This window comes from Pinus tabuliformis, chromosome 9, assembly GCF_031772625.1.
Source record: "Pinus tabuliformis cultivar Carrire ecotype Pingquan chromosome 9, CPIR1, whole genome shotgun sequence".
Lineage (NCBI taxonomy): Eukaryota > Viridiplantae > Streptophyta > Pinopsida > Pinales > Pinaceae > Pinus > Pinus tabuliformis.
The window spans coordinates 487197206-487213324 of record NC_142307.1 but is presented as its reverse complement, the minus strand read 5'-3'; positions in this window follow the sequence as shown (position 1 = coordinate 487213324).

The following is a 16119-nucleotide window of genomic DNA, read 5'->3' as shown; positions in this document are numbered from 1 at the left end:
GCTCCATGGTGCAAGTGGCCCAATCTTCTATGCCATAGCTCGCCAACATCTTGGCTCTACACCATCTCAACTTTGGAACTCAATGCAGCATAGTCGTCTGCCTCTAGCTTGTAGAGATTCTTTACTCAAATCCCGATTCGCTTTGTCTATCCAGTACCGATATGCCTCAGGAATACCTTTCCTTTACTAAATACTACATCATAGCCTTTACCTTCTATCATAGCGACAAACACAAGATTCTTCTTCAGACCTAGTACATAATTTACATCAGTCAGGGTGAGAGGAGCTCCATGCTCCCTCTGAAACACAATCGTACCTTCTCTTGAAACATAGTACTTTCCATCATTGCCCATCTCGATCCGCATCTGGAGATCCTTCTCCTCCAAGGTACTGAAAAGATTCTTGTCACTTGACATGTGGAATGAAGCTCCACTGTCCAGGTACCACACACATCCCACCATGGATGAAATCATGCATGCAATAAGAGAGAAATCCAACTCAAACCGTGAGGCCAGTGCCTCACCATCAGATCCCTTCGAGGAACCCTTCATGACAATGAAAGCATCGCACTTTCGATTTGTCAAACTTCTTCCCACCATGGGAAGAATTGGATTTGGAATGGGATGCTTTCCCTTTCCCCTTCCTCGCCTTACTCGCTAAGGCTATATTTTCCTCATCATCTTGCTTCGATGAGGATCCATCTCTGGTGCTTCTTCTTATCTTCTCCTGCATCAAATCCGACCAAATTCATTCCCAATCTAGCAGTTTTCTCTTCCATTAACCGAGTCTTGGTAGCTATGCAAGCTCTTAGGAAGATCGAGGAGTGCAAGACTCACCATGTCATCATCAGCTGTCGTGATCCCTACACTTCCAAGCTCATCCCTGCAGGTGGTGAGCTTGTTCAGATATGTAGAGATCATGTCGCCCTTTTCACACTTGATTTTCCGAAGCTTGTCTTTCAGCGCCAACTTCCTCTGATCGTTGTTGTTTTGATATAGATCTTTCAATGTTTTCCACATCGAAAATGGTGTCTCCTTCCCATGGAGACTTGAGACTATGTGGTCTCGAACTCCCTCCAGAAGGATTCTCCTTGCTCTAGCCACACATTTCTTCCATTCCGCCAATTCTGTAGCATCAATTAGCGTGGGGACTTCTTGATCAATGAAGTCCTTTAGATCGTATCCTCTAACACTGCTTCCATGCGATCCTTCCAGGCTATATAATTCGAGCTACCATCAAGGGCATACTCGAGTCTTAAACCGTTGAAAACCATTAGTGAAATTGACATGTGATAAGAACTCGATTTCTATATTCAGGAACCTCAAACTTCAAACTTCTTCCTTCTTGTATATTGTTCTTCGCTTTGATCACCTTGCTCCGATACCATGTAGAAAACCCCACTGTAGATCAACAGATTATGCAATATACTAAAGCAAAATACAAGATCTACTTCTACAACAAACTTTGCAGAAGCTTAATCGAATATGAGAAAGATCAAATAGAACACATATAACTGAAAATGAGAATTCAATCATGCATGAACACAGAAGAATAACCCGAGGAAAGCCTCGGCCTAAAACCCCAATCTCCACATTATCATACAAGTGGAAATATGTTCAAGTTACAAAAAGAATCAGCTCACAAGCTATCCTGCTCTCTCTGTAATCAAAAAAATACAGCTCATAGACTGAGTAGACACAAGATATGCCTTTTCTTAGCCCTCCAAGCCTCCTATTTCCTTGTGCAGTTTTTCTTGGGGTCCAATGATGCCACCTGTGTGATTGGCCTCATCACACACTCACTACATTGAAGAAGTAATTGTGCAATCTCCAAGGAATGAATTCCTTCTGCATGCAAGAGATATTCACAATGGAATATTCCTGCAACTGATAGTACACTGTCCCTCCATCTGATCTCAACTGGGTCTCTGTCTGAACTCACATGCATGAGTTATTTATGAGAGAATATTCAGTTATCTGAAGTGCTTCAGTTACATGCATGCATGCATTAACTAACTGAACTCACAATTAACTCAACAAACTTTTTGAACTAATCTAACTGGACTTGACTCAGTTAACTAAGCCAACTAATTACAACTCATCCTTATCTCTTTAACTGATGGATAAATTCCTCAATCAATGGAGAAACTGTTGCATGTCCCCACATAGACTCCATGTTTTATTTTCTACAACAATTAACTCAAGATGAATTAGTTAATTATTTTACAAACAGCTGCTAAGATCAAATTCAAATTTTTACTTCTCTATTTTTGTTCAGGGACTAACTAAATAAGAAGGTATCCCGAAATGCTATTTATTGTAGTGCTAAATTTAGCACTTCTATATTTAGCATTTCTTGTTGCTATTTTCAACAATATATTTCATGAATGTTATTTCTCTCTGTCTGTATGGCGATTGGCCTTTGATAAGGTTCATTAAATATCCCCCATCCCTACAAGTTGGAAGGAAATGTTTGAAAATTGGTCCATCACTTGCCCTGAAGACAAGATTCAATCTCTTATCGTTAAGTATGCATGGAGATCTTTGCAAAAATTCTTATGTTGGACAATCTAGTTAGAAAGAAACAAAGCCATATTTAAAGATGAAGCTCCCTCAGTTGTTCATTCATCCAACAAAGCATTGTTATTAATCTTTGAGTCACTTTCGGAGAGAGGTCTCGAGACTGTTGAGATTAAAGGATTATCAGTCTTGGAGAACAACTGGATAAACACATATACAACTTCAAATCATGTTGGTGGCTTCAAAGGTCATCTGAATGCACTTGTTTCAATGTTTAAGACTAGAAAGGAAGAATTTTACTCTTTGGAAAAACAGTCAATCCTCTACCATGTTATTTTTCAATGGTGCTTCAAAATGGAATTTAAGGGGATAGGAGTGGGAGGGGTGATATATTTCCTCGGAAAATATGAAGAAATTAGATATGCATGGGGTTTAGACACAACTACAAATAATAAAATTGGATTCTTAACATTGTGGAAAGGTTTAAATATTGCTAAGAATAAAAACATAAGAAAGCTCAAAATTCTAAAGATTTTATATTTTTCATTAAAATGATTACCAAATCCCTTTCAACAAATTATTCTACATTACCTCCTATGGTGATGAGAAGAATTACACTCCATTTGAAAAAAATTGAAGAAATTTTCATCTTTCATGTCATGAGGCAATTAAATGGAGAGGTAGATGGATTGGCTAACCGTGGAGCGGAGCTGGAAAATGCAAACATTGAATTTAATGGGTATAAAAATGGTTATGCCCACATGCAAAAATCTAATGCAATTAATCCTAGAACAAAGAGCCATCAAGGATGGCGTTCAATTGAAATCTCGCTCTTGGACATTCATCATCGATTGGTTATGATGTACACCGAGAGACCACTTGGAGGCTTAAATGAATTCAACTTGGTACATGGTATCTTTGGGTGTGTTAGAGTAGGTTAGTTTATTGGTCGAAGGTGTTTGAAAATTTATGAGTTTTGTTGTCATACAAAGGGTTAAATTCACCAACTTTTTCATTGTTATGAGTTTGACTAATCACCGCCTAAGAAGTAAAGTGGTTTTTTCATTTGGTCATTAAGGTCTCCATCACTATTGGGAAGGGGTGTCTGAATTAGAAAGATGTCATTATGTTTTTGAATCGGAAATCTTGAGAGTTTGTTAAAATTGTTCAATTAAACAATGGATTTACAATAATAAAAAAATAATGACAAAGTAAATATGATTGCAAACATTATAGTTTCTTCTTCATCTTACATTATTCATACCCCTTATCCTTTTTTCCCTCTTTTTACTCATTTTCTATTTGATTCTAATCCTACATAACTTTCTCCCTTATTCCCTCATTCATTCGAATTATCCCCCATTTCAAACAATTTTCCCATCCCATATCCCTATTTTAGGTCTAAATTCCCTATTATCTTAAGTTTAAGTCCCATTTTACCCTAGGCCTAAATTCCTTTAGCATCATTGCCATGATAAATTAACATCATTCACATATCCCATACACCCTAATCATTCCTCATACTCCTTACACTCATGCCAAGCATGCCAAGTATGGATGTCTTCTACGCTCTACAATGTAATTTCTTCTTAAATTGACTATTTTCGTCACCATTTTTCAAAACTGTTTATGACCAAATAGAGTCGAATTTAGACAAACGAAAAGAGGTCTTTCTCAAGAATAAACCAGAGAACAATAACCTCTTCCATTTTATACACAGGTGTCACGGATCGAGAGATTGGAATGCATCTTCAAAGCCTATTTTTCAGATTGCACAAAAACACCCTGTTTTAGTCACCATTTTGCATAACGATTTACGACCACATGAAGGAGACATTTTGAAAACTGAAAGATTTTTTCTCACTGAAAAGGAAAAGAACAATAACCTCTTCCAAATTTTACATAGGTGTCACGGATCGATATATTTGATTGCATTTTCAAAGCCCATTTTTCGGACTACACAAATACTATGTTTTAGTCATGTTTTTTCATAGCATTTTATGGGAAGCTGGAGAATAATTTAAAGAAACTGAGAGAGGTTTATGTTCAAAAAATTTGAATCTACAATAACCTATTTCTGTTTTTACACAGGTATTACTTTTTGGGAGATATGGCCCTTTGAAAATCTGTTGCGCAGGCGCTATGCATTCGCTGCGCAAAATACTCTGTTTTAGTCATCATTTTGAAACGTTGTTTCCGACCACATGGAGGAGAATTTTGGGAAATGGAAAGAGGTTTTTCTCAAGGACGGGACACATAACAATAAAATCTTCCATTTTTTTTCACAGGTGTCATAGATCGGGATATTCAAATGCATCTTCAAAGCATATTTTTCGGACTGTGCAAATTGCTTGTTTTAGTCATTGTTTTGCAGAGGCTTTTTGAGTACCTAGGGCAGAATTTGAAGAAAATGAGAGAGTTTTATCTCCAGGACAAGTTTATATACAATAATCTCCTTCAGTTTTTACACAATTTCTACCATTTGGGAGCTACAGGTGTTTCTTCGAGGCCTATTTTCGCAGCTTTTGTTGGCAGAATTGTAAAAAAAAAAAAATGAATTCGGTTTGAGATTGTGGAAATTCATGGATTATTGAAGCTGCCATGTGTCAAGGGAGGAGTGGTAGAGTGTTTTTCTGTGTCACAAGCCTATTCACCACCTAATCATCAACCAGATGGAAGATCATGCCAACATGGCATATTACAAAGTTGTTGTGCAATACATATTTGGAAGCGGTTTGTTGTTTCTTACTTTTTATTTCTAAAGGCATGGTATTATGACAAGGACAAGATTCTCATAGATTAGGATGGTGTCTAGATAGGATAGCATGATAAGAGCTAAGTTAATTTTTTGTTTTTCTACTAAAGAAAAAATTGAAGATATTTTTAAGAAGTTACTACTTTTGTAATCAATTCGACCCACCTCATGGATCAGAGATTCATTGTATCTGGTCATGGGATTTTGAGGATGTAAGGCTATTTAATGCCAAATGATACAAGCTAGAAAGGGTTGGATGGTGTGGTGAATTGATTTTAAATATATTTGTGTGTGTTGTGATTTATCTTTTCAGTAATAAAATGCTTCATCCAAAGTTTGGCTAGTGATTACTCAGAGATTCTTGCAGTATATCTTTTCGAATTTGTTCCTCTTCAGTGTATTTGTCACCTTATATACTTTTCCTCAGTTCTTCTTAAAGGTATAATTGTAACAACCTTGCTAGAATTCATTATATATGCTCTAGTTTAGCTGTAACTAAATGTTTCAAACGCAAATGAAATGTGTTATGCCTTTATCTTCTATATTTCTTCTTAATACTCAATCATTTGAGATGCAGTAACAGAAATTCAATATGTTTTGTCACATGTGGATGAGTGTTGTTCTATGTTTATTTCCCATTGTACTACAATTGTTTCCTATTCAAAAAATGTGCTAGACAAGCCTTTGTGTTTGTTATTGGTTGGTTATGATGAGCTATTAACTTTCGTGATCACATGCATCCATATTCTAGAACCTTTCACCAAGTTCAAATAAACTTTTAAAATCCTTTTCAGATCTGGTCTTTGTAAAATTGTGTGCTTTAGAGTCTCCAATCTTTAGGTTTTTCAAGTGAGGGAGCCCCCTCCGGCTAGAAAAGACTAGTTTCTAGCCCAAAGTGGTTTGTGGTTACCTTTGTAGCCCTTTTCTCAGCTTGAAGGGATTTTACGGAGTGATAACATAGTGGTGTCGTTGCCGAGGACCGAACGGTTTCATATTCCCCGAGAAAGATCATCATAGTTTAGATCTGATTGTTGATGGTGGACAACATTCAGACACATAAAAAGGCTGACCCATTCACCTGGCGACTCCACTTCAAGTTTCAACATTATCTGAAGACTCCATTGGTAGCAGGATCCAAGAATCAAGATGGGTTCAATTGCAAGAACAAATGTCAGATATGCTCCTATGGATAGATCTCATATTCCTGGCTTTCCAAATCCGATGCCTCATGTCAATTGGTCAAGTTATCTGCCAAGATTCAAAGATGAAGATGGAGATGATGCTGCTCTACATCTGGTTAAATTTCACATGCATGTACGCAAGCTAAGGGTTCAATTTCCTGAAGATTGTCTCATGAAGATGTTCATGGCTACTCTGGAAGGAAAGGCAAGGTCATGGTATGAACAATTACCAGCAGCTAGTTATGTTCTTTAGAGGATTTTCATGCAGTATTCTTTGAAAAATTTAAAGAATCTTATCCATCTTTATTGTTGATTCAAAACTGTTGTGAACATTTTGTGAGTTTCATTGAATATTTGGAGAGTTGTTATGAAGATGATGAGTTCATGGATGAGGAAATTTTAGAGGCCCTTCATGACAATCCCTTTCATCACCAAGAAGAAATGGTAGCCTCTCTCTTGGATGAAAATGAAACCCAGCAATATTTTAATTATGACAGTCATGTTCCATCCTCTGAGTTTGATGATAATTTACAACAGTCTTGTTTGTCTTCTCATGATCAAGAGTATGAGAATCATTTCCAACAGCAGGAGGAAATGGTAGAGGATAGTTGCTATAATGTTCAGGTGAAGGAAGAAATTTATTCTTCATGTCATTCCTTGTCTCATCTTATAGCCAATGAAGAAAATCATGAAAAGCGGGTTATTGAAGACCCCGTGGATGTGGACATTATTGCTCATGTGGTTGCCTCAATAGAAGATTTTCAAGAACAAACTTTTCCTTTCTCTGACGTACATGGCAAGACTGATGAACAGATTGCTCCCATTCCTTTCGAAGATAGTCCTAAGTTTCTGAAAGTCTGCTTTTGTCCTCTTTCCGATCATCAAGTAAAGGTAATTGATCTTGCCTTTGAAGAATCTTTTGTTGTTCAGTTGGAATCTTCAAGGGAAGGATATATTTTGTTTTCTCCAAGTCAACAAGAAGGACATCTTAAGGGAATCTTCCATGTTTTTCAAGATCCTGTGGCTAGTATTTTACAGTCATTAGAGCAGAAGAACACTATGGAATTTATGGATCATGAAACTATTTTCAATGGAAATTTTGAGTTGCCATTCTCTTATTTGTTATGCATGCTCAAGGAAAGTGTGAGCAGAATTTTAGTAAATGGGCATCTCCTTGCTTGGCTTCATTGGAAATTTTGTATTTCTTGAGTGAGCAGGTTATTCAGCAGTTAGTGTAGATAGCAATATGAATAAGCTCAATGGTTTGAGCATCTTTTTCAGCAGTGTGCCAGCTTCCAGCAGTTTCTTTTAGCAGTTTGGTATTATTGTTCAGGTTTGCAAGTGTGGGCAGTTATCATTGGAATTTGAAGCCCGAGGAGAAGGCCCTAAGATTCGAGTGATTTTCTTTCATAAATAAGTAAGTCGGTTAATTAGGTTCAATCAGTTAGTAGTCATTTTTCAGTCTGTAAATTATATTTTCAGTTTATCAGTTGACTTTGTTGCCCAATGGATAGGCTTCTGGTCTGCGGTGTTCTTGACACCTCACAAGGAGGCTGCCATCCCCAATGGAGCCAATGTTAGAGTAGGTTAGTTTATTGGTCGAAGGTGTTCAAAAATTCATGAGTTTTGTTGTCATACAAAGGGTCAAACTCACCAACTTTTTCATTGTTATGAGTTTGACTAACCACTGCATGAGAAGTCATTATGAAAGTGGTTTTTTCATTTGGTCATCAAGGTCTCCATCACTATTGGGAAGGGGTGTCTGAATTAGAAAGATGTCATTATGTTTTTGAGTCAAAAATCTTGGGATTTTGTTAAAGTTGTTCAATTAAACGATGGGTTTACAATCAAAAAATAATGATGACAAAGTAAATATGGTTGCAAACATTACAGTTTCTTCTTCATCATACATTATTCATACCCCTTATCCTTTTTTCCCTCTTTATCCCCATTTTCTATTTGATTCTAATCCTACATAACTTTTTCCCTTATTCCCTCATTCATTCGAATTATCCCCCATTTCAAACATTTTTCCCATCCCATATTCCTATTTTAGGCCTAAATTCCCTTTTATCCTAAGTTTAAGTCTCCTTTTACCCTAGGCATAAAACCCTTTTAGCATCATTTCCATGATAAATTAACATCATTCACCTATCTCATACGTCCTAATCATTTTCCATACTCCCTACACTCATGCCAAGCATGGAGGTTTTCTACACTCTGCAATGCAATTTCCTCTAAAATTGATTGTTTTCGTCACCATTTTGTAGAATGGTTTATGACAAAACGGAGCTGCATTTAGAAAACCGGAAAGAGGTTTTTCTCAAGAATAGACAAAATAATAATAACCTCTTCCATCTTATACACAGGTGTCACTGATTGGGAGATTGGAATGCATATTCAAAGCCTATTTTTCGGACTTCACAAAAACACACTGTTTTAGTCACCATTTTGCATAACGCTTTCCGTCGACATGAAGGAGACTGTTTGAAAAATGAAAGAGGTTTTTCTCAATGACAAGGAAGAGAACAATAGCCTCTTCCATATTATACACAGGTGTCACGGATCGAGAGATTTTATTGCATTTTCAAAGCCCATTTTTCGGACTGCACAAATACTTTGTTTTATTCATGGTTTTGTAGAGAATTTTATGGGAGGCTGGAGAATAATTTAGAGAAAATGAGAGAGATTTATCTTCAAAAAATTACAATCTACAATAACCTCCTTCAGTTTTTAAACAAGTATTAATTTTTGGGAGATATGGCCCTTTGAAAATCTGTTATGCAGTCGCTACACAATACTCTGTTTTAGTCATCATTTTGATACATTGTTTCTAACCATATGGAGGAGACATTTGAGAAATAGAAAGAGGTTTTTCTCAAGGACAGGACACATAACAATAACCTCTTTCATTTTTTTCATAGGTGTCAGAAATCGGGGGATTTGAATGCATCTTCAAAGCATATTTTTCAGGTTGTGCAAATTGTTTGTTTTAGCCATTGTTTTGCGGAGGCGTTTCTAAGTACCTACAGCAGAATGTGAAGAAAATGAGAGAGTTTTATCTCCAGGAAAAGTTTATATACAGTAAACTCCTTCATTTTGTACACAGGTTCTATCATTTGGGAGCTACAAGTGTTTCTTCGAGGTCTATTTTCGCATCTTTTGTTGGCAAAATTTAGTTTGAGATTGTGGAAATTCATGGATTATTGAAGCTTCCATGTGTCAAGGGAGGAGTGGTAGAGTGCTTTGTTGTGTAACAAACCTATTCACTACCTAATCATCAGCCAGATAAAAGATCACGCCAACATGGCATATTGCAAAGCTGTTGTGCAATACATATTTGGAAGCGATTTGTTGTTTCTTACTTTTTATTTCTAAAGGAATGGTATCATGACAAGGACAAGATTGGATACCATTTTTAGATCCAACTGTGTTAAGTAAATCATTCATCTATGACCATTTCCATGAGAGGTAGTCATAACTGACTAATTTCTCATGATTTTTGAATAGTCCACTTAGCACTCATTGCATCGGGTGATGCTCACAAGGGTGAAGAAAACCCCCAATACTTAATTCAAAAAGAGTGAAGGGAGATCTACTTGAATGGTTCATGAGGCACAATACTTGCTAAGGTTTTGCAAATGGGGTAGAAAGCTAAGTGGGCTTGATTGTGGCGAAAACTCCACAGTTAAGCGCACTTGAGCCAGAGGCAATCTGGGATGGGTGACCTCCTGGGAAGTCCAGGTTACTGGGTGCAAGCCCCGGAAGTGGTGATTGACACTATTTGATTCATTTCACTAGTTTCAATCCCACTTCTTCACCCCTGTGAGCATCACCCAATGCAATGAGTGCTAAGTGGACTATTCAAAAATCATGAGAAATTAGTCAGTTACGACTACCTCTCATGGAAATGGTCATAGATGAATGACTTACTTAATGCAATTGAATCCCAAAATTGTATCCAATATAATGCACTACGAAAACCCCCAATACTTAATTCAAAAAGAGTGAAGGGAACTCTACTTGAATGGTTCCTGAGGCACAATACTTGCTAAGGTTTTTCAAATGGGGTAGCAAGCTAAATGGGCTTGATTGTGGGAAAAACTCCACAGTTAAGCGCGCTTGAGCCAGAGGCAATCTGGGATGGGTGACCTCCTGGGAAGTCCTGGTTACTGGGTGCAAGCCCTGGAAGTGATGATTGACGCTATGTGATTCATTTCACTAGTTTCAATCCCACTTCTTCACCCCTATGAGCATCACCCGATGCAATGAGTGCTAAGTGGACTATTCAAAAATCATGAGAAATTAGTCAGTCACAACTACCTCTCATGGAAATGGTCATAGATGAATGACTTACTTAACACAGTTGAATCCCAAAATGGTATCCAATATAATGATCTGCGAAAACCCCCAATACTTAAGGACAAGATTCTCATGGACTAGGATGGTATCTAGATAAGATAGCATGATAAGAGCTAGTTAGTTTTTTTCTTTTCTACTACAGAAAAAACTAAAGATATTTTTAAGAAGTTACTACTTTTGTAATCAATTTGACCCACCTCATGGATAAGAGATTCATTGTATCTGGTCATGGGATTTTGAGTATGTAAGGCTATTTAATGCCAAATGATACAAGCTAGAAATGGTTGGATGGTGCAGTGAACTGATTTTAAATATATTTGTGTGTGTTGTGATTTATCTTTTTGGTAATAAAATGCTTCATCCAAAGTTTGGCCAATGATTACTCAAAGATTCTTGCGGTATATCTTTTTGAATTTGTTCCTCTTCAGTGTTTTTGTCACCTTATATACTTTTCCTCAGTTCTTCTTAAAGGTATCTATAACTAAATGTTTCAAACGCAAATGAAATATGTTATGCCTTTATCTTCTGTATTTATTCTTAATACTCAGTCATTTGAGATGCAGTAACAGAAATTCTATCTTTTTTGTCACATGTTGGCTTATATGGGCCTGACCCAGGTTCGAAAGAATTATGTAGCCAAGCAAATCCCGCAGCTACCGGCCCTTTCGGCAATAGCACGTGAAGCGCGGACTAAGGTCTCACCCGAGGTAGCAAGGGAGGGTGCTGGAACCAGGTTTCCGCACCCTTGGGATGTCTAGATGTGGTCTGAGAGGTTCGCGTGCCGTCCTGTAGCTTCGCGTTGTGCTAGATCCGTGCAGATCCAGATAATCTTAACTTTCCCTTACTGCGCTAATTACAGATCTAATTTATTCGAGTAATTGTTATAACCCAGATCTATTTAGAGAGGTCTTTAAGCAAACATTTACTTCTTTCATTTAGTTCACATATTAAGATTAAACCCGATTCACAAGTACTCAATAAGCATATGCGCGCAGATCAAAACAGTTTCATTAACCATAAAAGAATAGAGTTGCGATAGTTCAGATTAACACAGAATTCAGAAGAACTTATCTTTATTTCCACTTATCAACCTTACATCCAGATCTTCCCTGCGGACTCAGCTACAGGGGTCCGCGCACATAGTTGCGGACTCTTCTAGGCCTATGCGCACAAAGCTACAGAGCCTCTATCCTCTACCCAAACCCTCGACTCGAACTTATAGACACTCTCCAAATGCTCTTTTCGAACACCCATTACATTTCAGATCTCCAAAATCATACCAAAACTTTGGTATTCTACCCATATAGCCTAACTCTATTTATACATTTCCATGGACCGTGATCCATAGGCGGGCCGCCTCAACCTACATTTTTTTTACATTATTTTTGGGCGGACTACCCTTTTGGCTCGACCTTTCACATTTCGCGCTCCGCATACTTCGGAGTTTGTACAATGGTTTAATCCTAATTTCTAGGCTTTCTGTCCCAAAACCGTTATGTGGGACCTCTGCTACCCAACAGTCCCCCAACACAATTATCGTGACTCGTCCTGAGTCACTCGTTGGTGCGGCACAACGTGTTGCCGTGGCTTCACGGTTCACCTCCCTCTAAGTGACGATTGTCGTCCTATCGCTTCGTCGTTGTCTCCTACAACGCTTCGTCTGGCTCCTACTTTAGTGTTTTTACTACTTCTTCCCACTGATGATGCTCATTCTACTCTTCTTGGTTAACACAAAACACCCCTTGATACAATTTTATCTCGAGCAGGGAAGCCTCAGACGAGACCTCCTTGTACCTCCACAGCCACTTCCAACCTTCATATCTTCTCATCGCACTGTCTGTTGCAGCTTGTGTTGCAATTTTGTGAGATCGTTGCTACTGTCTGTGTGATCCCACTGCTTATAATTCTTCAAAGACGCCTTAGTAACTTCATTCTGACCCATGGTCTCCATTTTCCTTGTAGTTTGCCGACCTGCCCTTAGACGAGGCGACGACATCCGAACCACTTTTGCTTCGTGTCTTCTCTTTTCCGGTATATCCGCTATTGTTGAGTCTGCAGGCTGTGAGACACCCATGGCTGTCAACACCATACTCCCGGGATAATCCGGCTGCCCTCTTGGCCATATTACCACCTGCGGGCTTACTCCTTGGGCAGAGATAATAAACAGCGCCATGTCAAGACCCATCATACGCTTTGTGGAAGTGTAAGTCACCTGGTATTTGTTCCTCAATGTTTTATAAGAGAGTCGCATTTCAAATTTCAGGATTTTCGCCTGTTCCAGCGTCCCCATGTAAATTTTGCAATAGCTCGTGCCACATCTAGCTCGTACTCCTTCCCTTAATTGCCTGTCACCTGCTCCCTTTTGCCATAATGTAGACATCATGTCATGAATAATGACCTGTATGGTCACCTTTGCTCGGAGCAACTCAACAACGTACTTCTGATCGTGCGGCTGCGGTCCCGATGATGGGCCCGATCAACATGTATCCTAGCACTCAAGCCTCTTTCTTCCAGACTGCTTTATCGTCCCGCACTCTCTTTCAACTGGTTGGAGCGGTGACACTGTCCCTCGACCGGTTAGTCAAGCGGGCAGCCCGCCTGTATAGAGCTTCAGACGACTGTCATTTACTCGGCCTGGAAAGGGGTCCCCATTGAGTTTGGCAAGCTAAACCACGCCCCCATTGTTAACTTCTTTGACGACGTAAGGTCCCAACCAATGCATTCAGAGTTTGTCAGGGAACTTTTCGAATTTACTGTTGTATAGTAATACTAGATCATTCTCCTTGAAGGTGCGCACCTTGATATGGTGATCATGCCACGCTTTTTCCCATTGTTTCTACACTTTCTGATGGAATCCAGCCAAAAATCGTTCCTCCTCCATTTCTTTGAGCTGCGCGAGCCTTTCCTCCAAAGCCCTACAGTCTGCCATACCTGTGATTGCTACGATCCGCAGACTAGGCACAATATATTCCATAGGCATGACAGCCTCCTTGCCATAGACTAACCGAAAAGGTGTCTGGCCAGTCAATTTCTTACACGTGGTATGATATGCCCATAGCACAACAAGTATGGCAAGTCCCAGTCATTTCATCGTGCATTACATACCTTGGTCAATGCAGTCTCCAAGATTTTATTGAATTTCTCCACGGTCCCATTTGCTTGCGGGTGGCATGGCGTACTCTATTGATGATATATTTGGAATTCCTTAGTGAGTGCGCTGATGGTTTCATTCAGAAAGTGTGTTCCTCGATCGCTCATGAGAATTTTGGGACAGCTAAACCATGTCAATACATTCTCGAACAAAAACTTCGCAGTTGTTGTAGTCATACAATCCTTAACCGGTTGTGCCTCGACCCATTGGGTTAAATAATATGTTGCGGTGATGATATAGCACGCGCCCATTTTTCCTCGCAGCTCAATAGGTCCTACAAAGTCGATTGCCCACTTTTAGAAGGGTTATAGCATCATCTGCAATTGGAGCGGCATTTCATCTCTCCACGATGATTTCCTCGTCCGTTGACAGACGTCACAAGCTCGGTAGTGATCTTTCGAATCCTGATGCAGAGTAGGCCACGATAATTCAGCGCGAAGTATCTTCTGGGCTGTGGCACGACCTGCATAGTTTCCGCCAGCAACCCCCTCATGGGCTTCGGCCAGGATCTGTCTGCGCTCAAACTCCGAGACATAACAACACAAAATCTCATCGTTGTCAATTTTGTAGAGGTGTCCTGCAATCACGGTGAAGTATGTTGTGTGTATCACCAATTCCTTCTTCTATTGAACAAAGTATTCCTGCGGTGCAGTCCCTGTAGTTAAGAAATGGATTATATCTTCAAAATGACCATCCGCTACGCGCACCGCATATAGCTGAGCATCCAAAAGTCCATTTTCTAGATTTGTGGGTTCTTCGCCGGTCTCAATTCGGGACAAGTGATCTGGGCCTGCATTTAGACGTCCCGGCTTGACGACGACCTCAAAGTCATACTCCTAGAATAACAACAACCATTGACAGATACGCCCCCCCAACACAGGCTTATTCACGAGGTATTTTAACGTCGAGTGATCAGTATACATCTTAAAGTGACCTCCTAGTAGATAATGGTGGAATTTTTGAAGCATGTATACCATCGCTAATCCTTCACGCTCAATAGTGGAATAGTTCTTCTCATCTTTTGACAACCGACGACTTGCGAACACAATCGGGTGATCAATTCCCTCCACTCCTGGTTGTGTAAGTACTTCCCCTAAGGAGATACATGACGCGTTGACATGCACATGAAATTCGACGTCCCATTTTGGAAAGACCAATATAGGGGCTGATGCCATCTTTTCCCTAATCATCTCCAAACTTTTGTTACATTCCTAGTTCCAGCAATAAGTAGTGTCCTTCTTCAGAAACTGTTCCATCGAAGCCTTGATCTGAGCGTAGCTTTTGATGAACTTTCGATAGTAGCATGTGTGCCCTAGTGTGGTGCGTAATTGCTTGACACTGCGTGGCACTTGCAAATTGAGTATGACAGCGATCTTCGCCGGATCCACCATCAAGGCTTGATTACAGACCATGTGACCCAGCGGGTTCTCGAAAGTACACTTCTTGAGATTCAACACAATCTGGTGTCATCGACAAGTATCCAACATTAACTGTAAGCTCGCTACATGCTTCTTGACGAGTCCAAACACAGTCCAGTCATCCAGATAGACCTCTAAAAACTTGTGTATAAATTCTTTCAATGCTGCGACCACTATTCGTTAAAATATCGTCAACGCATTCTTCAGACCAAAGGGCACCACCGTGTACTGAAAGCAACCCCATTTGGTGGCGAACGTCGTTTTACTCCTATCTTCTAGCGCAATCTTGATCTGGTGGTATCCTAAGAACCCATCCATGAACGAGTAGGCTTCCTGCCCCCCCACATTTTCCAGTACCTCATCCGTAAACGTTGTTGGAAATGGGTCGTTCATGCAGGCATAATTGAGCTTCCTGAGATCCACGCAGATCTGAACCTCTCCCTTCTGTTTCTTTTCTAGCACAACCATTTGACTTACCTAATTGGACTCCTCGACAAGCTCAATGATTCATGCTGCCAGCATCTTGTCTAGTTCTTCGCGGACCTTTGATTTATATTTTGGATTCAATCAGTAGGGTCGCTTCTTAACTGGTTTCACGTCTGGCTTCAATGTTATCTTCATCACTCCCAAGTCCCCGAGGATCCCTTTTAGTTCCGTGATCTTTGTTGGAAACAAGTCTCGATATTCACGGAGAAATTCGACAACCTTTTCTACTGTAGCGTCGTCCAAATAG